Below are 23136 nucleotides of genomic sequence, written 5' to 3'. Positions count from 1 at the left end.
CCCTTGTGCTGTCACTTGTGCTTGGGGCACCTCTCGTGTCCCTGCCATCTGGAGGAAGCGTGCTGTGGCCTGTGGGGTCTGCACAGCACAGGGCCCTGCTCAGAGGGCTCTGGGCTCTCGGGGAATCCTGAATAGCAAGAAATCAACATTCCCCCAAGGATGGCTTTCTTTCTGGGCCAAGTTGTTCACAGATGCAGTGACAGGTGAATGTTATAACCACAAAGAAAGAGCCAGAAAGCAGAGGAAATGCTGCAGACACTGACTTCATCAGCAAAAACAGTCCTCCAAAGCAAGCAGGGGCATTGCAGGGCTGGCGCAACAGGATAGTCTTGTCTTGTTTCTCGGGGGCCGGGAGAAAACCACCCCCCGTGGCTTTTCCAGGGACGGAGAATAGCCGGTCCTTTCTTTCTCCACTGTCCACCTCCAGGGGCTCACGTGCTGTGGGGCACTTACCAGACTAGAATCAACTCCACGGAGAAAATGCAGAGAAAAGGCCAAGAAAAAAAAAAAGTCAACGCTGACAATTGGCTACTTCTCAGCTCTCTATGTTTTGGGGGTAAAAAGAGTCTGAGGTTCCTGAAGAAAACATGAGATCAGGGACCAGACAGACTGCTGTCCCATCTGCGCCCAGGAGAGCTCCCCAGCCCCACGCTGGCCAGTGCAGCCACATAGTGGGGGGAAAACATCCAGCACACGTGGGGGAAATCAATGTTCAGACACCCAAATGTCCATGCTTAGAAAACAAAACAAAACAAAAACACTCAAGCTTCAAGACAGACATCTATGAGATAAGAACGAAGGACTTTAATGCTTCATTCTTGGTGAAGCTGTCAGGATTTGAGAAGCTTATACGACCTTTTTTAATATTTTCAGATTTATTTGCAATAGAAAAATGGTCTCAAGCTCCTCTACTTTAAGCAGCCCTGGTGAGTCCTGAAGTTACCTGGGGCTTTAATTTCAAATATTTGTGGGATGAAATGGAAAGGGTGAATACCAAATAGCCCTGCCAGTGCTTTGGTCTATTACGAAAAAAGCCAAGTGTCATATTTATTTAAACTATTTATTATAGAGTAAGTTCATATTCGGAGGCTTTAAAAATATATTTGCATGTTGTAATTCTCTTATTAACCAATGTTTTCTAAAAAGGAGACAACTCCGAGGGCCGAGGTTTTTTCTGCTGACTTGACAACGCGGAAGCCTCCATCTGGGATCCTTGGCTTCTGTGACCAAGGAGAAAAATGAGCCAGGCTCCCCTGAAAAGCAACTCCTTCGTAACATGAGAACACACACCAGCCTTCCGTTGCAAGAAGTCACTTTTTGCTGAGAAAGGAGAGCTAACAACCCAGATCTGCGTCACAGGCTTTGCAGAAGAGGGGACAACTGGAACAGTCTTAACTCCAAGTGTAAAATGCAAACCCTCCCTTGAAACCTTCTTCGCTGACTTGCAGTGAACGTGGGGTTCTAAGAAGTTCTCTTAGATTAAAAGATTACTGAGCTGTTTGTCCCAAAATGTAGCCCCAAAATGCAACTCACGACTTGAGTGAGATGCTCCCCTTTCCTCCTCCCAGTAAAATGTCTTTCATGTCACCTTGAAAGAACTGAAGTGACCAGTGAAAGGGTCACTGGCACAACTCCCATCAGCAAGACAAAGGGTTCATTATTTGCCACCTGGACGTTTCCATACGGGAAAGGTGCTGAGATTTATTTTCTACATGCGGGAAATTAAACAGCTGCTAAACTGGAGAAACACTGTTACTTAAACGCCACTGGGAAATGAGAAATAAAGGACTGAGTATTTACTAGAAAGACAAGACTCTCCTCGTTTCACACACATGCGTATCCCTTTTTTACTTCACAAATTCTTGGATAACTCAGCTAGGAAACGTCGTGGGAAAGGAAATGCAAATGTGTAACCAACCCAAACTGGGTGTTCGACAGCCGTACAAACAAAAGTGAAAAACCGAAGATGAACAGTGACCAAGACGTAATTCTCAACTAATGAATCAAATTCAAGTGAATTGGTTTTAATTCCACTGCAATCCCACCTTGGAATGTGTTTCGCGACACAGTCTGATGAAGGGCTTATTAACTTCACCCACTATTAAGAGCAAACCTGAGCGATGCTGGGGACAGACTACATTTAGAGGAATAAAAAAAGGATGTTTTCTAATAACCTCTCGGCCAGGCTCCCCAGGTGGCCCTCCCTGATCCCATCCAGTGCCTGGGGCTGAGAGCGGGCCTGGTCAGGAATTCACCGTGAGAAACAGGAAGTAGACCAGCTTCGGCTCAGGCAGGTACCCAGACCGAGCCACGTGCGTAGATGTGCCTCAGAACTGGGTCCCGGAGAAAATGTGAATTTAATCAAGGAGAATGCAATGATATAAATGATATCTAAAGCCCCCCTGCAAAGAAATGGGCTAGCTTCCTGTTCCACCTGGTGCATCCGAGGCTAAACCCCTTGGGTTTGGGTGAGTGACTTATAACCCCTATAACTAGATAGGAAAAGCGTTGAGAATGAACATTTGCTGTGTGATGAGATGCAGAGCAGACCATGTTTTTTGATGCGGATATTATCTCACTGCTTAAGTAACTGAGACATGGGCATGTAGGAAATGGCAAAGCAATTATTTGAACCCAAGTCAGAGTGTTTAAAATCGCAACCACACCACTCTGTCCCCAAGATCCTTTGACCAAGGTACTGGACCAAGGTGCCATTAAGAGGGACAAGTCCATGTCATTGGGAAAGAGGTGGGGCATCCAGAAGCAACAGTGGCATTGAAGGTCAGCCTTTTCATTGCTCACATCAGAGCTTTCCATGACGGTATGTTCAGACACTGTCATAACTCCTCAGCCAAATGGTTTTCACAAATGCATATATGGTGCTTATTCATCTAAGTAAGTATGGGAGATAAATTTGAGGGATTGGTATGTGTTTTTGACGAGTGAGATGCAAGAACAAAATGTTAGCCCTAATCCTTCCTAAAAGAGAGATTAAAATTAATCAGAGTGATTTAAGAGACTATAAACACAATTGCAATACAAAGTGTGCCCAGCCGGGCCTCGCGTGGGATGGACACTCGGTAAGAGTCATTGTGTTTCCTTACCCAACACACTCGCGTCGCAGACGGAGAAGCAACGGCCCGGACCTGCCCGAGCACTGCCAAGGTCACACCACGGGTCAGGGACCAGCAAAGCCTGGGACTCAGAACCTCCTGGCCTGAACGTGGGCTGTGCTCTGGACCTAGAATGCGGCCCTGTCGTCCCCTTGCCCTACCGCCCCCGCCCACACTTCTTCACGTGCCATGAACTGCAGGGCACCTGTCAAGATGTACGACAGAGCGCAAGACACCGTGATCCCCAAGGGGAAAAGGCCAAGTCCTCATGTGGGGCTTGTTTCAATGCGTTTAAGCATCACCCTACCTTCTGCCATTACATTATTTGCCCCCTCTTAAGACAGACGCGAAGTTTAGGAGGAAATGGTAACAAGTGAACACAGCGTCCTGATTCCGTGGGCCAAACGAAGGTGGGGCACACAGCACACTGAGTGGACAGAAGAACAGGTCCGACAACAAGATGAAGCCAACACACGAGCTCCGAGGCAGACAGGACGAAAGGCTCAGGCGCCAGCCCTTAGCTTTGAGCCTTGGCCCTGCCATTTGCTAGAATTCTGAGTTTGGGCAAGTTTCACAACCTATAACCAGAGAACGATTATAACCCACCAAGTCCAAAGAGCTGAGACAAGGCTCAATCGATGTACAGCTGACGAAAGGTCTGAGTGTCCACACACTCATGCACCACCACCCTGACCAGTGTCCGCTTAGGTGCCCTGAGAGGACGCTGCTCTCCAGCTCTATCCTTTCAAAGGAATGGAGATGCCTTCTTCCCACTCAGGGGCACATTCAACAACGGGAAATGCTTCCTCCTCATCATCATTGTGACAAGCAGTGTTGGGCATAGAGCACATGCTCACCTGGCATTGCCCTAAGAGCATTTCGTGTACCCTTTGGTCCCCCGAGCCCTCTAAGGTTGTTGTCCCCATTTCACGCATGAGAATATCAAGACACAGAAAAGTTAAATATTTTTTTCAACATCACACACTCTCCAGGATTTGAACCCCATACAGACGCTTCCAGAGCCAAACGCTTTCCCGTACCGCAGCCTCCACACACAAGCACTGCAAGTAAGAAAAAAAAACATTGCCTGACCGCTTTCCAGGAAAAACTGCTTCCCCCTTAGGATAAAAAGGGAAAAAAACATTGACTTTAAAATAATCTAATTCATTTCAGGTTTTTCTCTCAAGCTTAATCTTTTTGAGGATGAAAGTTATTAACGAACTGTTCTGGGTACTGCAAGTGAGCTTTTGGTTGTTAAGAAGCTGTTCCAAGGAAAGCAAAACTCAGGGCAAGCGCAGAGAACGACCGTCCAACATCACCACACAGAAGAGGGAGGGCAGATAAAGCTAAAATCTACAACTGTCCACTTCCCTTTGCAAACTGGCAGTGTCGTTCCAGAACAACTGAGATGGATGGCTCCGGACTCGGTGGACCAGCAAAACCCCATCGTGTATGAAATGCCTTTCCTCACCTAGCACCAGTTATCTAGACAAACTAAGGAATTGCAAACAAATAGCAGAAAGTATTAGCTTGGGGTAAACTTCTCACATGCAAGCCAATAAAACAAACCAAGCGGCTATTACTCATTAAATCATCTGCTCTCTCAGTCACACTATTAATGCTGGACCCTGGCATCGGATGGACACACGTGGTGGCTTGCGTACATTTAGGATGCCTTTTCATGGCTAACTTCAACAGGGAAAAAATCTACTCTTATGGGCAGGTACATTATTTACTGTTGGTAAAAGCCAATAATCAACTTGGTGATTCAATCACCAAAACACTAAAAATGAAATGGAAGAAAAATCATATAGAGCCCTCTAGGTATAATCAAAAGACCACAATACGGAAACCATTTTCTCTACCAAAACCACTGCCAACTTCCTGATATAGAGGGTGAAAAGATGGAGCATCACTTCTCCCAAATTCCTTACAGCTAGGAGTAAGCATAGAACCGAATATTAACAATGAAATAAAAGTAGACTGTTGGGGAACAGACGACAAGCTTTTGTTGCCATATAAAAGGAATAAGCATGAGGAGAGCTCATTATGTCACCCTCACCCCTTTATTCTTGTCATGAATGCAAGCAGGATGCCTGGTGCCACAGCAGCCATTCTGTTAGCATGAGGTGACAAACCCATGAAAAGAAAAGTCCATAAAATGATGATGTAGAACAAAAGATTGCGCTTTAGAGTCCTTTACTATACCTGGTACTATCTGTCTCTGGATTCTAATTAAGTAAACAAACGTTCTTATGTTTTAAGCCACTGTTAGGTACATTTTTTTCTTACTTGTAGTCAAAATCATTCCTACCAGATGCAAACATCATTCCCTATTCCCTGATTACCTCTACAGTGGACACCTGGATTGTATGCCCATTACCTCTTTTTTTTAGGAACTGATTCCCAAATAGTTTTCTTGGGAGCTTCCATTTTAATACAGGTAACCCTTATCCCTCAGTTTAAGTTAATTGATCCAGAGGAAAAAATCTGACCCAAACTCAACCAGAGTCCTTTTCTTGGAATTTCTGAATATTAAAACAACAGAAATCAGCCTCTCTCCAACGATTAAAGCTATAACATTATAAACGTTAGGAGCTATTGGCAGCTATGTTTTCCATCACATAGAAAATGACAGTTTGCAGTGAGACAAAAAGTAGGAAAGTGTAGATTTCCCTTTCTTATAGTATGACACACTAGACTAGATCACCTGAATGAGCCCCTCGATTAAAACACACTAAAAAGCTTGATGAAATATTAAAACACATTTTAAAACTATCTACTGAAGTTGTTAGCTAGTAGGAAGTCCAATACTGAAGCAAAAAAGACCCTGAGAGTTAAGCCAGTCCTAAAAACCAACATTCACCCTGTGGTTATCTGGAAAACCTAGTGACCTTAAGCTTCTATTTTTGACACCTGTGCTGGGTACAGGAACTATAGCTTTGAGCTGACTCAAGGTCAAAGACTTCCAGGAAAATCTTGCATAAAACTTGGATCCCCAAAGAGTTACACTCAAAGAGTTACATTCAAAGCAATGGTGAATAACAAACAAACCCACCCTGAAAAATGGGAAGGGTCACTTGTCTATCTGGACTTTGGTGCTGGGTATAGAAAAGTCTCCTATAATTCATCACCACAAGTGGGCCCTCCTCATACTGGTTTGTCACCCAGATGCACACGATGTGGGAAATCCTTTCACTTTCAGCAGAAAACAAACAAACAAAACAAAAATTAAAGAAAACTTTAGGCAGACAATTTGATTTAAGAAGTGCTGAGTTGTGGCACCTCAGGCAATTGGCAGAAGGAAACAATTTTCTTGGGAGGAACACAGCCTCAAAGAATTCCCACATATGAAATTCCAGGAAATACAAGCTGATTGTCAAAATCACAAAACACACAGCGAAATAAGATGCCATTTTTTTTTTACAACCAGTCAGTACAGAAAATAGAATAAGATCTGCAGAAATTTCACCTGCGAAATTTTTAGAGATAGAATGTTTTAAAACAATGGTTTTTATGTAACATGAAGTAAAATAGGGGCTTGAAAATATGGAGGAATGAGAATGACCAAATAGAACTTTTAGAAATGAAACAGATAGTTGAACTTAAACTCTCAAAGAATGAAGAGCAGGTTAGAACAGAACAGAATTAGTAAACAAAGATAGACCAGAAGAAATTATCCGCGTGCAGCCTAGAGAGCAAAGATGGAAAACATGAAGAGGTGAAGAGACATAGTCTAACTAGAGTTCCAGAAGAAAGCAGACCGACTGGGTAAGGGAGTAACCCAATACATCATGGATCAGAAATGTCCACGATTGTAAGCAAAACACAACCTCGATTCTAAATCTAACAAATACGCAGGAAAAATGAAAACCAACCAACACCTGACTCACACCAATAAAAGTGCAGAAAGTCAAAAGCAGAGACAAGATCCCAAAGTCACAAATGCACAGCAAAGTCTCTGTCAGTTTGAACAGCAAAAATGGAACCCAGAAAACCGTGCTGCTGAGACAAATACCCATCCACCCACAATTCTATACCAAGCAAAACTATCACTTGAGAATCAAAGCGAAATGTTCAGACAAATTCAACTGAGAATTTTCAGATAAAATAAGAGAATTTACCACTAACAGACCCTTCTTTTCTACAGGATGGCCTTGAGGCAGGAAGACAATTACCCCAGATAGAAGGTCTGGTAAACACTTACTAATACGTAAGTCAATAAAAAGAATGAGACTATAAAACAAAACCATATCTATATGCAAGTTTAAATAAAAAGTAAACTACCAACGTCATGAACCACGGGCATCTGCTGAGAGACGGTGAAGGAATGAAAACGTGCTTCGGCCCTTGTACGAGTTATTATAGCCGAGAATAATGACAGTGGCAGGCATAGGGTTAATTAAACGCACACATTAAAATATGTGGGGTAATTGCTGTAATAAACATAAAGTATAACCCTCAAGCTACCTACATATAAAGTATATACTCGAGCTAAAGTATAACCCTAGAGGGAATAAATGGAATGGAAAACAACAACAAAAACCTTCAATGAAACTTAAGAAAAATACCAAAAAATGTTTGAGGTGACAAAGAAAAGCACAGTGTATGTCCAAAACCATCAGTAATTACAACAAATGTATATGAACTAAACATTCCCATTAATAGACAAAGATCGTCAGAATAGTTTTATAAATCTATTTACATGCAGTTCATGAGACATCTGTAAAACATAATGGCAGATAATTTAAAAGTTAAAATACAGAAAAAGTTATACCAAATAAATACTAATTAAAACACTTCTGGTGTGGGTATAGTAATAAAAGAAAAAAGACTTCAAATCATGTAACAGATAAAAATGTTCCCTACATAATGATTAGCGTGTTTAGTTTACCAGGAGGTTAAAACAACTTTACAAGTGTTAGCCCTTCATTAGCATAACTTCAGGAAACTTAGAATTTAAAAACTACAAGGCAACATTGCAAATCCACTGTCATAGTGGGAAATTTTTAATCCTTTAAAAATTTTTACATATAGTATAATTCACTTTTTCTTTGGTATACATTTCCATGAGACATACCTGTATTATAATAACAACTACCATATTCAGGAAATAGAACGGTTTTAGAATGCCAAAAAAAATGTCTTTTAACGATTGATAAGTCAAACAGACAAAAAAACAAACAACAAACAAAAAAAACTAATGAACTCATATACAGGATATTGCACCCCAGGCTAGAAAATTCTTTCAAGCATATTCTTTCAAGCACAGTGGACCATGTGTAAAAATTGGGCACATGCTAAGCCATACAACAAGACATTCCAGGTTTAAAGGACTGATACGATACAGATCATTTTATCTGACAAACAACTAAGTCAAAAAACAGTTTTTGAAAAGGAGAGAACTAGAAATCCCCCATACAATTGGAAATATAAGGCACTTCTAAATAACTTATAGACATTAGAAATCATAGATGTAAGAAAGTATTTAGAACTCAGTAAGAATAAAAATACTAAATGCCAAAATACATAGGATGCAACGAAAGTAATATGCAAAGGGAATTGATAGCGTTAGATGCTTACAATTTGGGAAAGGCTCAAAATCTGGAGTTAAGAGAGCAGTAAAGGAAGAGACGAACAAATTCAACAAAGATAGAAGAAAATAATAAAAGGCAAAGATTAATGAGCTTCAAAACCAACCTACGATAGAATCAATAAAGCCAAAATTTCTTTGAAGACCAGTAAGACAGAAAAACATGTGTCCAATACTTATCCAGAAAAAGGAACACACAAATAAATTATATTAGGGCGATTATTACAGCAATCCTTCTGATACTGTAACAAATGACCAGAAAGGTAGTGGCTTAAAGCGACACAAATCTAAAATGAGGGCAGGGCTGTATTCCTTCCGGGCGAAGCGTTTCCTGCCCCTTCCAGCTTCCTGCTCTCCTTGGCTCACAGCTGCACCCCCCACACAGCTTCCATCCTCACATCTCCTCCTCCGCACTCTAGTCCTGCTTCCTCCTCTAGGAGCCTTGTGATCACATCAGCACACCTGGAAATCCAGGGGTTCTCATCTCAAGGTCCTGAACTTCATCACACCTGTAAAGTCCCTGTCACCAAACAAGGTAACACAGTCACAGCTTCTGGGATTACAAAGTGGACATCACGGGGGCTGAGGGAAGGATATTTTCAAAACAACCACAGGGATCAAACCAGACACTTCAGGGATTAACAAAATAAGAGGATATTATAGGTTTGAAAACTGGGATGACACTAGTAAATGTCTAGAGAAGTGCAACTTACAAAACAGACCCAAGAAGAAATAGCCTTTAAAGACGTTTTTTTAAAAAATTGAATCAGTAGTTAATCATGCCATAAAGGAGACAAATGGCCAGAATGCTTTAGTCACTGGGGCCACGAAACAGTCAGGAGCAGATAATATCAAAGCAACATCAACTCCCCACAGGACTGAAAATGGGGAACTCTGCACACTCATCTGAAGAGCACAGTAGAATTTTGGCGCCAAAACTAGACGAAAACAGGACAAGAACCCAAAGCAGCAGATGTGCAGAGAGAAGAAGAGACACGAGGTGGACACGGGCTGCTGAGGTCTCAGTGCCTGAGCCACAGCTGCACCCCCAGCCTTCACGCAATTCAGTTGTTCAGCCCGGACGGTTTGAGCCAGGAAACCCCCCTTTTGGTTGGAGCTAGTTCCTTCTGGAAACTCCCAGCCGAAATCAGGACTTCCTGACGAGTTCACCATTTCACCCACCAACCTGTCACATCCAACCTCTTCAGTGACATTTGCTAACTATCCTCAACTCCACTGTCCACACTGATGCAGGGCCTGAAAACGTCTGGGCAGCAAAAGCCTGGCATGCCGCACTTTTCGAGCAAGCTCTAACTGCGTTTCTCTGAAGCTATTGTTCAGATGAATTCAAATTATGTGGGCCCAGTGGCCTGCTGGGACCATCAGGGGAAGAGAAATATGTCTGGGACTCAACGTTCTCTGAGAAAAATCCTCCAAGTAGCTCTCCCTCATCAGACTGCAAATTCCTTAAGGGCTGGGACCAGGTAGATGACCTAGTAAACCGTCAAGACGCTTGCACAATCCAGTGACCTCTGTGACTATGCTTCTGCACGGCTTGCCAAGGACATATTTTCCATTGCAATGGTTCAGATGCCAATATAGAAACATGCAAAGTGGAGAAAAAATTCAAATGGAAAAGTTTATATTCCCTTCAATACATCCCACACTTCAAATTCTATTAAAGAATTGTTTTCAGGTAAAAGAAAAACAGCTGAAATCATGAAAATGAAATTGAGAGAGAAAATTTATCAAGATGTCACTAATATGGGAGTCCCAGAAACCCTGCCACCTTTCCAGTCCATAATAAACCTGGCAAAGAAATGAACTCAGCTGCCCCCTGGCAGGCCCACGGCAGGTGATGACAAAAGGAGTCATGAATGTCAACTAGGGACTTGAATACAAAACCTGAAACCTACTTCGCGGTAGAAATGGTACCACAAGCTCCCCAGGTTGGCACAATATTGGTAACATTTCAGCCATCGCCAAAAAGATGAGCTATTGCAGGGACCTTAGAGGTAAGTGACCAGAGATGCCACGTTTTACATAATCTACCCCTGCCTACAGATCATTGCCGGGGCCAAATCAGCGCTCAGTGCCTAATGGAGGGTGGGGCTGAGAGAAATAGAACAGGGCTGGTCTTAGACGTCGGGAGGAGGCCCACCAAGTGTTAGCCCTTAATCACACATTAGAGGAACAAGAGTCTAGAACCTACTTGCTCAAAAATGCCCAGATTTCAGACAGGAAATAACTTTTCAAATGTCCCTCCTTCTCTCCAAGAGGCGACGAGATCACCAACAAGCATCCTTGTCAGAATCCAGCCCAGCGTCGTTTTCCCATTTACCCGGTTTCTCTGGACCCTCTAGGGACAACTGGAAATAATGCCAACTGTTCTGTTTTGCTCTCAACAAGCTTTCTATATTAATTCCTGACAGATCTGGAAATAAATCAATGCTAACGTGAAAAAAAAAAAAGAAAGTTCTAGCTTACAAGAGACCAGTAAAGGACGGTTACAGGTTCCTTCGTCCCCCTGCTCAGATCAAGGAACCACATTCCCTTGGGCTTTATATCCTTGTATAATATTTAATTACATACCCTGTTCCTACTGGTTTATGTACTACGTAGAGAACACTAATTTTAGAAAACCGATTAGCTAGTTCTTTCTAACTGTATTATTGTAGCTAAGGTCAAATTTTTTCACTGAAACTATGGCAACAAAACCCTAGTGTTCTCTGTCGAAAGACTGAAGCAAAGTTCTCAAGCGAGAGGCCTGCACTTGACAGCCCAACCTGTGCTGGGTCTGTTTCCGCCCGTAGCTGAAAGCCCTGCTTCTGGGACCGGTTAGGGGAGGGCAGCGAACCTCCGTCACAGACACTGGCAACAAAGTCCAGGTGAGCTTGTGGACAAGTGTCGTCCCTGTTGACATTTTTAGACACATACAATTTTAGCAGCACAAAGCATGACTTTGGAAGCACCCAACTTGAAACTCACATGTACCCAGAAAAATACCAAATGCAAAGATACCAGATGCAAAGAGGAACATTTAAACCTCAATACGGGGAATAACTGCCCAACTTAGTTTTCTCAATTATTGCAACTGCTCAAATTGGAGTTTTTCTGCACTAACCTCCGGCTACCGCTCTGTAAAGGGAAACAGATTGACTGTCGGAAGGAACACTCTTCTCCCCACACCTGTGGCCACTCTCCACATACCTCCCGGAACCAGTGCCCCGGGCCACATGCGTGACTCTGGCCTTCCACGGGAGCCATGCTGGCCAGTCACTTTGGGGACCGGTGGCTCCAGCTTGGCCACGACCACTGAGGAAGCAGTTCCTGCACATCCTTCTCCCAGGAGCTGTGTCCTCACAGCCAGGCAGAGGACGTCCCTCTGGCAGGAACCGTCCACACTCACCAAACACAGTGGAAGGAGGGCTTTCGGAAAGCCGCAGACAGACTGCCAGTGTCCTTCTGTCTGTCAAGTGGCTGGAATGCCTGCCGAGCGGCTAAACGCACTTCCTCTCTCGGGAAGCGGTAACTTGACCCGTGAGGCGGCATGTCAGGCGGGATTTCCATCTCAAGCAAAGGTCCCATCAGGACCTGACCAGAGACAAGCCCGATGGCGTCTCTTCGAGAGGCCACAGAACCCAGAGCTCCCTCTTAGTGAGGGGCACTCAATAACACTCAGGAATTCAGAAGATGAAAGCGTGCGTGGCTACGGATACCTTTCATACCGTACACGCTGAAGCTTTAAGAAAGACACATCAGTGTCTTACCAGATGGCAAGGGCCATGTTGGGTCTTCCTAAGAGACATTCTGGAAGACGCTAATGGCAAATCCAGTGACAACAGCCACGCAGCTACCATACGCGGTGCCAAGCACGTCGCTAACTGCAACATCACGCATCATCTCAGCCGAAAACAATCCCATCCCCACCCCATACCTTTATCAACTACAGTTACCAGGTGGAGAGACCACATTAGAGGTTCACCTGCCTGTGGTCGTGGACACACAGCTACTCAGAGGTGGAGCAGGGACTGAACGCCACCTGCACCGCCAGCGATCCCACCCACAGCCCTTCGCGGCCTCCAGCACATCTCACCTCCTCATCAGAACCAGTGTCAGCAGGGCCATTCTTTTTGCTTTTATTTTTATACTTGTTCACCTTTTCAAACACTGTTCACTGCTTTGAGAGGTTCTCTACCAACTGGCCTGAACACAGTGAGTCCCTGAGAGCTGCTGGTTGGGGGAGGGGAGCTGGTCTCCCCAGCTGCTGGCTCGCCCAGCACCCCACCCACAAGGAGACCCCAGGAAGCAAAACCTGAAGGAATGGCTGGGTCCTTTGGTGGGAAAACACAGACACTTCGAGTCAGATGGGGTCACCTGCCTCACTTCCGTCTCAGAGCACTTTCCCTCCAGGACCCCTGACAAATGGTCAGTCCCCTTGGGTGAGGGGAAACTCAGTAATTTGGAAGAGGCCTCTTCCCAGAGCAAGGCCTCAGCATTCGGTCTTCAGGAGCAAGCTCCTGAAACCTAAAACTCTGCCTCTGCTCATTGCCACCCACTGGCCCTAATTCTGTTTTTCTGGGCTCAAGATACCCCTCGTCCAAATGAGAGCCCGAGAACAGGGAGGACAACTGCCGGCAGCTCCTTCCGGCCTTGCCCTGCACAGCAGCTTCCCGGGAATGCAGGTTCCCAGGCCTGACCTCAGACCCGCTGAGTCAGAACTGGCTCTTTCATAGGCTCCCGTGCATTCAACTTCCAGAAGCGGTGCCGCAGAGGTGTCTTCTCACTTACTCTACAGCTAAGAGCCGCGCTTCGGCCGTGACACAGGCGTTTCTGAGCTCCCGCTAAGGGAGGGGGCAAGAGCGAAGTCGGAAAGCAGCTCTCTCAGCACACGGCCGCACGGCCCTCAGGGCGGCCAGGTAGCCTTCGGTGCTGAACACGGATTGGCTCCTTTGGTCCTCACGAGAAAACGCTGTGAGGCACGTCCAATAATCTTCCCATTTTCAAGGGGAGGAGATGGGGGCGCTGAGGGGTTAAATGATGTGTCCCAGGTGACATGCCAGCTCGAGCCTGTGCCAAGCGGGGGCAGCTTCCCTGCCCACCGGGGGTCAGCATGGCTGTCCCAGAGGGGATGTCTGAGGCTTGCTGAATGAATGGGTATTAGGGAGACCGGGGTTCCCGGAGGAACGATGGAGCAGGGCATCATTTCAGAGAAGAAAGGGGACACGCAAAGGGCCAGAATTATGGCAAGGACACTGGCTGCCAGGAGGCAACGCATCGGTCTGGTGAGAGCAGGGAACCTGGCGTGGGGACTGCAGTGGGACTGAGAGGTAAGCAGGGTGACCCTGCGAACCCCACAAGAATGTCCTTTACTCTAAGTACAGCCAGGGGACCCCGAGGGCTCCAGGCAGCCTCATGACATCTTCAGATCTGCACTGATTCCGAGCCGCAGTGAATGGCGGGCTGGAGGCGACTCACAAAGGAGGCAAAGGGGGAAATGCCACACTGGCGAGGCGGCCACAGCAGCCACTGCGGAGAGAAATGCTGCTCGGCCTGGTCTAACGTGTGTGTTGTTCTCGCGATGACTCGTTCCGTGCGAACCGAATCGTTTGAGACCATCCTCCTCGCTACCCCTCCTTTAGCTTTATTCCCACTGAACAACGGGCCTCTTAAAAGTAGAAACATGGTAAAGGGCTTCAGTGGTTTCCTGAGCAGCGTAACTGCATTCATCCACTTGAGGGGGTGAGTAGAGACTTTGTAGCCCTCGAGACGTGGGTGCGAATTCCAGGTCCAGCACGGTTACCGACCCGCTGTGGGTTCAGGGTGCCCGACTGTAAAGTGGCGGGATAACGCCACCCGCAGCACAGAGGTGCAGCGACGACCAAGAAGAAACGCAGGCCAGGACCTGCCAGAAGGCACATCACAGGGAGGACGGTACCTTTAAGTATTTGTTTTTCATGATCACCTATGAAATGAATCCAACGAGTCTCAAAACTCCATTGTTTCGGGGAAAATAAGCCCCCGTTAAGCCAGATGGACACATTGTCGGTCAGATAGACACATTTCGTACATTATGACGATGTGCCAGAAGATGACACGACTGTATTTGAATAAATGTAGATTGTTGTACATGAAAAAATAAGACATGCGCTGAAAATATGCCCTAATGCACCTTTTGGAGCAAAAATTAATAGAATACCCGGTCTTATTTTTAGGGAAACGTGGTATAGGCATGAGAGAGAAAAAAGAGCAAACACGGCAGGTCAAGGAGAAGCCACCCTCAGTGGAGAGGCCAGGCCACTGTCCAGGGAGGCGACAGGTCAGCTGTAAGAAACCTTCTCAGAAGTACCCGACTCAGGTCGTTTGTAGAGAGATTAGAGGACAGCATAAGGCATCCATGGGGGGGCTGGGGGGGGGGATCAACCGTCAGTTGACCAGAACTGTCATCCCCGAAAAAAACACTGCTAGAACTGGGAACAGTGAAAACCATTTTAGAAAACACACTAATTCCTTTTCACCCAGCTGTCACCTGAGGCCCAGCACGACGGCACCCGGCCGGGAGTGCAGGCTGAGATTTGGTTCCTCGAGCTGGCCAGATGGAAGAAGATGACAGCCGTGGTAGGTAAAGTGTCCTCGAGGTTGCGAGGGGGCAGGTGGCGTGTATCTCTAGATTACAGACATGTGCTCCTGTGTCAACACATCTCAGAATGACATATTTGGGGGTAATACAGGAGGAAACCGATTAAGAAATCAGTAATTTAATTAAAGAATGCATTAAGGCCAGTCCCCTTTGACAGGCAATTTAGGGCAGGTATTAAAAGGACATGTCTGATATCACACTGCCTGGGTTGCAATCCTGGCTCTGCCACGTCTATGGGACCCTGGCCCGAACCTCAACATCTGGTGTGTCAGTTTCCCCATCTATGGAAGAAGGGAAGCTTGGAAGCACTGCAACTGCCTTGCACGGTGGTTGTGAGCATTAAAAAATCAACATATGTAAACTATGCAAATTAAAGTAATAGATTAACTAACGTATGTCAGCACCCCACAAGGCATTCACTATTATTTGCATTTACAGAAAACAGATTATCATTAACTACACAGGATGATGTGATAAAATTTTTTTAAATCCATGGTCCAAACACAGCAGCCTAAAAGATAGTGTGTGTGGGGGGTGAGGGGGTAAAATCCCAATTTTAACACAGAATGGCTCTCTGACCCCAGGGGACTCCCCAAATCTCTCTCATTTCCTCATCTGTCAAGAAAGAAAGTTACCAGAGGCTTCAGTGATTCACCACGTATCTTCATCAATGAAGACAGGATTACAAAAGCCTTTGCCAGAGAAAAAGTCCTTAGCCTGCGGCGGCGCCCGCTTTCAGGAGAACCTGGAGCACATGACATGTGACCCCTTACAGGGCTCGGGGTCCGAGTCAATTTTGCTCTCCTTGGAGAAAGCCACAGTGGCAAAACCGAGGTTCAATTTGACGGCAAGGTAAATATATGTGGTGCACTAAAGCATTTTATGCATACAGAGCTGGGTGGAATGTGTTCTCCATTAGCAAATGAACTGTTACAGGCAAATGCATATAAAACAGGGGTCCTGGGGTACCTTGCCACAGGTGGCCCAGGTATGCAAAAAGGAAGCTGTGCAGTGTGCCAGTCAGCGTGGGCTCTCTGTGCCGGGCACGGGGCGCCCGGGGCCTGCACACCAGTGTCTCAAAGCTTTGAGCGGGTGGGCAGAAACCCCGCGAGGACACACAGCAGTCTGTGGGACTGCTACACAATCAGGCAGCAGGCGCCACTCGTGACTGTGCAATGCACACGCTGTGAGCTTTCTATGCTGCCCGGGAACTGCTGTAAATTACAGCACTGCTCTTGTCAGATGGAGTCTGCTGGTGCAAGGTAGAGAAAAGCTGGTAAATCCGAAATGAAGATTATAAAAAACCTACTAATCTTTTCATTAAATTTGAATTGTTTGTGAATACAGTACAAGTTGCCAAAGACATTCCTACAAAACAGCTGAGTGCACACACAAAACCTCCAACACGCCTCAAGGCTCGTACTTGACAAGCGCCTTAAATAGACTGGTTTTTCTGCCTTATTTCACAAGAAGGGCAGAAACTAAGCCTTGTACCCTCAATGCGAAAAGCCAGTCGTGGATTAGGATCTAGAGAACAAACAAAATTTAGGGTAGGCCTTCCCCTTTGCATGGGGGTTTTTAAAACTAAGTAAGATATGGGTTCATTCCTTGCATACCTTGTCAAAAAGAAACAACAAGAAGAAATAATGTTGCTTAGCAACAATTAAGACAGTGTGCAACGAGGGTGGCTTGAAAGAAAACTGAACCAGTGAGCTGGTGACTGCCACCCTAGTCCCGATGACCTTTGGGACCCAAAATCCTGGCTGTGTCCCCACCTGGCCTCAGAGTAAGGCCTGGCAGTTTCCAGCCATCTGTCTTATCTTGACAAAGAAGACCTGTAATCCCAAAGAAACGGAAACCTACCCCAGGACAGCACAGGCTCCTGAGGCCAGTCCTTCTTGTGCCGTGAGAACCGCCCTGTTTCTGGCACTGATCACAAAGTTTCAAGCGGGAAGAAATCACGGAAGTCATTTCAGCTAACCCATTAAACAGACGGGAAAGCTGAGGCCTGGAGAAATGCCATGACCGCCCTACCTCCATCCCCATGGCATCAGAGCAGTTGGTGGCAGAGCCTGGCTGGGCGCTGGCTGCCATGTCACATAGTGAGTGCTCTTTGTCCAGCATCAGCAGTTTCCCTGTATCAACTAAGAGCCAGGCCGCAGCCCAGCCTAACTTGCAGGCAGGACGATGGGCTGCCGGCACTCAAATACTTCTTGTCACCTGATCAGGAAAAACGCCCTTCTTATTTGAGGCCCCTTCAAAGCTGCTGGGAGGTTTGAGGCCAGTTCACAAAGAGTTTGCATGGGATGTGAAACCCTTGTTTCTCTCTCTGAACCCAGCCATCCTACTCAATCCATAAGCTCTCCAGGAAGTGGGCTGACCTAGTGCAAGCACCCCGGGACCGAGGAAAGAAATTTCCAGAAAAAAATAAAAAGGCCTCAAGCCCGATCCTCAAATTCACGGCCATGCTTTAGGTCCAGGAGTGGTTTCCACAGCCAAGCTGCACAGCCTTCACCCAGGGTCACCCTGAGACCCTGATGCCAGGCTGTCAGTTCTAAGCAGGAGTCTTCAGCTGACGTTTCACTCTGTAGGAGCTGAGAAGCCAGGTTACCCTGCCCCAGAGCGGACCCTCATTTGCACTGTAAACAGGGCTCGTGTCACACTGCAGCCAGCACAAGGCAGCCCCGCAGCTCGTCCTGGCAGTGGCTAAATGTGCTCAGTCCTAAGCGTCCAAAGGCTGGCATCTTCCCACGTGGCTTTCCTCCTCCTTTAAATGGTCCAAAATCACAACAGGAAGAGCTTTGGCAGACAACACAGCTGTAACAACATGGCCCATTCTCATTTAGAGACTGGAGGTGACGGGGCCACGGCTTGAAGGAACCCTGTACTTCGTGTGGAGAAGGGTCCGTGGGCAGGCGCGGGGAAGCAGTGGGCCCGGGTATTTGCAGAGGGTTCCAGCCTGACTCGGACACTCACAAGTCATGTGACTCTGGGCCACAGGCTCAACCCTTGTCAGCCCAACTGGCACCCGGCACAAGACAGACGCACCGTGGGCTGAGGAGGTGTTTCCACGCTCAAGGAGACAACAGCTGTGAAGAGTCCTCACCCGCTCGGCCCAGCCAACTGCTCGATTGCAGGGGCCACCTTTACATCTGGGGGGAAGCAGGTCACCTGCTCCACTTCTACCTGCATATAAACAGCTGCCTGTGGACCACACGGGCTCTAAATGAGCTCCTTAACGACTTTTACTGTGTATGGGGAGTGACTTCCTTTGAGAATGTTGTATCTTTCCTTCCTCCCTGGAGTATAAGTGGCTGGTGCATGAGAGGCGGCCGATAAATGTTTGTGGAATGACTATTAATCATTCTAAGAAGTGACATTGGACACTACGGGCAAGTTACTCAGTTTCTCGGGGCCTCCGTCTCCTCAACTGCATGATGGGAACACGGATGCCTGCACCTCACAGGTGGGTTCCACAAGCTCATCCATGGGCAGAGCTTTGCACAGAGGCAATGTTGTTCATGTTGGCTTGTTATTTACGACGTGGGTCTGCTTCTCGGGGAAAGCCCAGGACCCCTGAAGGCACAGGGGACTGCGTCTAAGGCCTCTTGTCTCCCCACCCCATCACCAAGGCCAGCAGCTGGGGCACAGTAGGGCCTCAATGCTTCTCGAACTGAACACTCATTTTCACAACAGCTTAGTGGATTCCTGTGCTGGAAATGAACTTGACTGGGGCAAACATGGGCTCAAGGATACAAGGACCATCCACACACTCAGCTGATCTCCGGCCTCCTCCCCAGTTCACTGAATGGCATCACCATGGGCCATCCTTCCGGCCCAAACTTCTTATCTCAAACTGTGAGTTTCCCATCAAATGGCTTTTCTTCTGAAACTAAGGAGTTCCTCCAAAGTTAACCACCTCTCAGGCTTTGGTGACAGTAGCACGGCAGCACTTGTCCAGGACCAAGAACTTGGGGCCAAGATCTGCCTCTTGAACCGAATGGAAAAGACCAGGTTTTGAGGCAAGAACGTGACCACCGGCCCAGCCTGTGAGAGGAGCTTGCACAGAACATGGTGTGGTCAACACCAAAGCCCGTTTGGTTCCCCCAAAGCCCCAGGCCTTGTTTCTACTCCAACAACCCTGGAGGTTATATTTACAATAGCGGAGGTTCTGGGATCAGAATGGAGGTTGGCTGCCTGTTTCCACCTTTTCTTTGTAGAAGATACCGTGTATTTAGTAGACGGAAGGGGTGGGTGGGAGTGGAAGAGGAAAAGATAATAAAGAGAACAGAATTCACAAATCACAAAGTTCCTAATCCCGGTTTCAATCCCTATGCTTTCAAGAGTTGGGCAGAGCCAACACAGATCAAGGGGAAAAGAAATTCTGCCTCCATTCTATCAACTGCTGCTTCAAAATGGTACCACATTATCAAAAGGACAAAAGCAATTGAATTGTTCTAGCTCTCAGCTCTTCTCACCCTAGAGGACAGAGATACTGTCGAAAATCCATCCAGATAATGAAAAAGACGTGGCTTATGTGAAACAGACGTGCAGGCAATCTTTCCTCCTACAGATGAAGTCGGAGACTGGAGATATAGTCAAGGGAATCACAAAGAAACCAGTGCACTTGGAAATGTCATTTTACCATCAGAAAAAAGGAAGTGTGTTCAATAGTTCACGTCCTCTGCGTCTACGGTGAAAAGTAATAGCTGGGAGTCATGGAGCAAGTCTCAGGCCCCAAGTACTCTGCTTGGCTCTTTCCCTACATTATCTTCAATCCTATTACCTTTAGAGGGAAGGAATGATTTCCCCCATGTGACAGGCAAGGAAATAATCTTGGAAAAACTCAGCATCCATCACGTCGCTCAGCGTGTGTACGGGAACACTGGGCCTCACAGCTGGGCCCGTGTGCACACTCCTACCCACAATGGCATTTGAAGACAAAAAAAGGAACAACATATGATGCTTGTCACATCATTACAGGAGTCACATGTAGTTCCCTGCCCTTCTGCCACCATTTATGAGTTAAGCTCTGTCCTCAGTATTGGAAATCACAAGATAACAAGGCTTGCCATGGCACTCGATTCAAACACACATTGCATCCTCACCATAGCTGTGTCAAGTAGAACTGTTATCATCTTCCATTTTACAGATGAGAAAACCAAGGTTCACAGACGTTAAGCCACTTGTCACGTGTCACAAAGCTAAGACTCAGTGGAACGTGGGTTGGAAGCCTGATCCCAGGGCCCATGTTATTCACCACTAGGGTGGCAGGTTGCAAGAGGAGCTCACAAAGGACAAACCCAGAAAGTCAGAGGGCACCGCGAGTATTGCCTACGTAGGCCTTTGGTTCCCATTTACTTAAGAAAAAGTGGTGACGGTTCTCAATCGAGTTTAAGAAATAACTTGGCAAGGGAATGATGGAAGCCACAGAAACCCAAGGACTGAATGCCACTCTGCTGATTGCTCAGATAAAGGCCCATCATCGCGTGCGGCTGCTTGCCAGCACCTCGCTTTGCATGTTTGTGACCCTGCAGGGTGCAAGGGCGCAGCGAGGGAATGCACTAGAAAGGCCTCCCAACTGCCCAGCTGCCCTCTGCACAATTTCTAAACATTGAAACGACTTCAACTTCAAAACATACTTGCATTTGGAAAGGCAGTCATCCCTTCCAAAAGAGATCTTTTTCCTCATTTTAGAGGAAAAAAAATGCTTAAAGAGCGCTACACCAGAACCGAAGGGATGCTCTGGAAAACGTGTGGCTCCTCGCTGCCCAGGCTCCAAGGTGGACGGGAACTCACTGCACCGTGGCTGCAGCTTGCAAAGGGAGAGCTGCCCGGGCCCCTCCCCGCGATCCATGGCCTCGGTTTACACAAGGAATGGAGGCAATTCTGCCCTACATTCCAAAGCCCGCAGGCAAGCTGGTTTGAACCAGATTCTCACCAGTTCTAAGCACCTCACCACCTAGCAGCCTTTATTATTAATTTATGGAGAAAGGCAGTCAACAAAGCAAGTCTCTGTCACGTGACCACCTGTAGACCCAGACTAGGCCATAAATGGACTTTGGCTCTTTCCAAATGACCTCTATCAGATTGTTGCTTTTATCTGAAAACAGTCCCTTCAAATCACCCACCAGACAACCTCTAAGCACCAGACACTTTCACCGTCGTGCCAGGAAAGCGTATCTCCTCTGACTCCCCCAGGGATGCTCCTGTTTAATGTTCTATCCCTGCACTCAAACGGCCACTTCCCTTTGACAGGTACTAACATCTTTCCCAGGTTCCCCTCCGACTCCCAAGGCTTGTGTGGAGCACGAGTTCTGAGCTCCTCTGACTCCCGTCCCACCACTGAGTCCCAAAAGCCGCACCTGAATCCACTCACCCCACAGTAACAAGGCCAGTAATTTACAGCCCAGGCACTACTGCGTTTCCCCGAAAATAAGCCCCAGTTAAGATCGTCAGCCAGACGGACGCATTTAGTACGTTATGACGATGTTCCAGAAGATGACATGACTGTATTTGAATAAATGTAGACTGTTGTACATGAAAAAATAAGACATCCCCTGAAAATACGCCCTAATGCATCTTTTGGAGCAACAATTAATGTAAGACCTGGTCTTATTTTCGGGGAAACATGGTATGAGCAGTGGTTCTGAACCTGGGCTGCAAAAGTCTTACCTGGGGAGATGCCAAAACTCCCAACGTCCAATTAAATCAAACTCCCTGGGGGTAGACTCAGACACCGGTAGTTCTGAAAGTCCCAAGGCGATTTCTGTCCCCCATTACCAGCTGTGACCCCAGACAAGTTCCTTAGCCTCCACCTTGGAGGGTTTGCACCCCCTCGCAGGGTGGGCAGACGCTTCCACGAGCTAAAAATGCACGCACAGCCCTTAGCACCATGCCTGGCACCAAGGCCCTGCTAAGAGACTGACTGAGGCACGCTCTGCTCTTCAGGGAGTTCATTCTGCGAGCGGCTGGACGACGCTCACTGGCCCAGAGCTTTCATTTCCCCGGCTCTCAGGTCTCTGCTGTGGAAGCAGATGTGGAGAAGGGGCTGAGGGTAAAAGGCCGCAGGAGTAACAGCTGCCTCAAGGTTCCTCTCACATTGGCAATGTCAACAGTGGTTCTTAAACAGCCCCCCAGGTGAAAACACTCTCCTCAGGGCATCGCGCACACTGGAAGCAACTCAACACCATCTTCCAAATGGCTTCTCTCCACTTGAACGTCTGCTATTTTATTCTCATTTCTTTAGCTTGTATCCAAAAGTCAGTTGCTAAGCCACTTAACTGTACGAACTGATAACTCAAATGATATGATTTGCTAATGGCAAGGTTGGAGCCCTGTGGGGCAGAAGTATTAGTCAAATACGGAACCCAGTCAGAACCCTCAGCCCCAGCTGCACATGAATCACTGGGAAGCCTGAAAAATACCAGTGCTCAGCCCCCACCTCCAGCGACTCACCTGGCTGGTCTGGAGTGGGGCCCTGAGTATCTGGTTAAAATCTCTCCAGAAAATTCCACTCCGCAGCCAGAGCTGAGAACCACCGACCACCGACCCACCACCACCACCAAGAAAAACGAACTGCTTATCATTGTAAGATACCATCCATACTTTAAACATCTCCTGGAATCAACTCAGGTGCCTTCCAAAGAAGACCCCAAATGCAAGAGGCCTAGAAAGGCCGCCACACTGGTAGGAAGGCTGTCCTGTGTCTTTTCCTCAAAAAGAAAGTGCAACAAAGAACACGCTCCAGGCTGAGGCATCGGAGAATATCAGAGCCCCCAAAGGGCCAG

General features: G+C 46.8%; 1 protein-coding gene across 1 annotated transcript in view; it reads right to left on the bottom strand.

Moving 5' to 3' along the window:
- The window catches only part of ITPR1 (inositol 1,4,5-trisphosphate receptor type 1), a 293300-nt gene that overhangs the window by 244679 nt on the left and 25485 nt on the right, over nucleotides 1-23136 (bottom strand). The window lies entirely within an intron of this gene.

This window comes from Rhinolophus sinicus, linkage group LG10, assembly GCF_036562045.2.
Source record: "Rhinolophus sinicus isolate RSC01 linkage group LG10, ASM3656204v1, whole genome shotgun sequence".
Taxonomy (NCBI): domain Eukaryota; kingdom Metazoa; phylum Chordata; class Mammalia; order Chiroptera; family Rhinolophidae; genus Rhinolophus; species Rhinolophus sinicus.
Note: the sequence above shows the minus strand (reverse complement) of the source record. Positions and strands in the feature narration are given on the sequence as shown.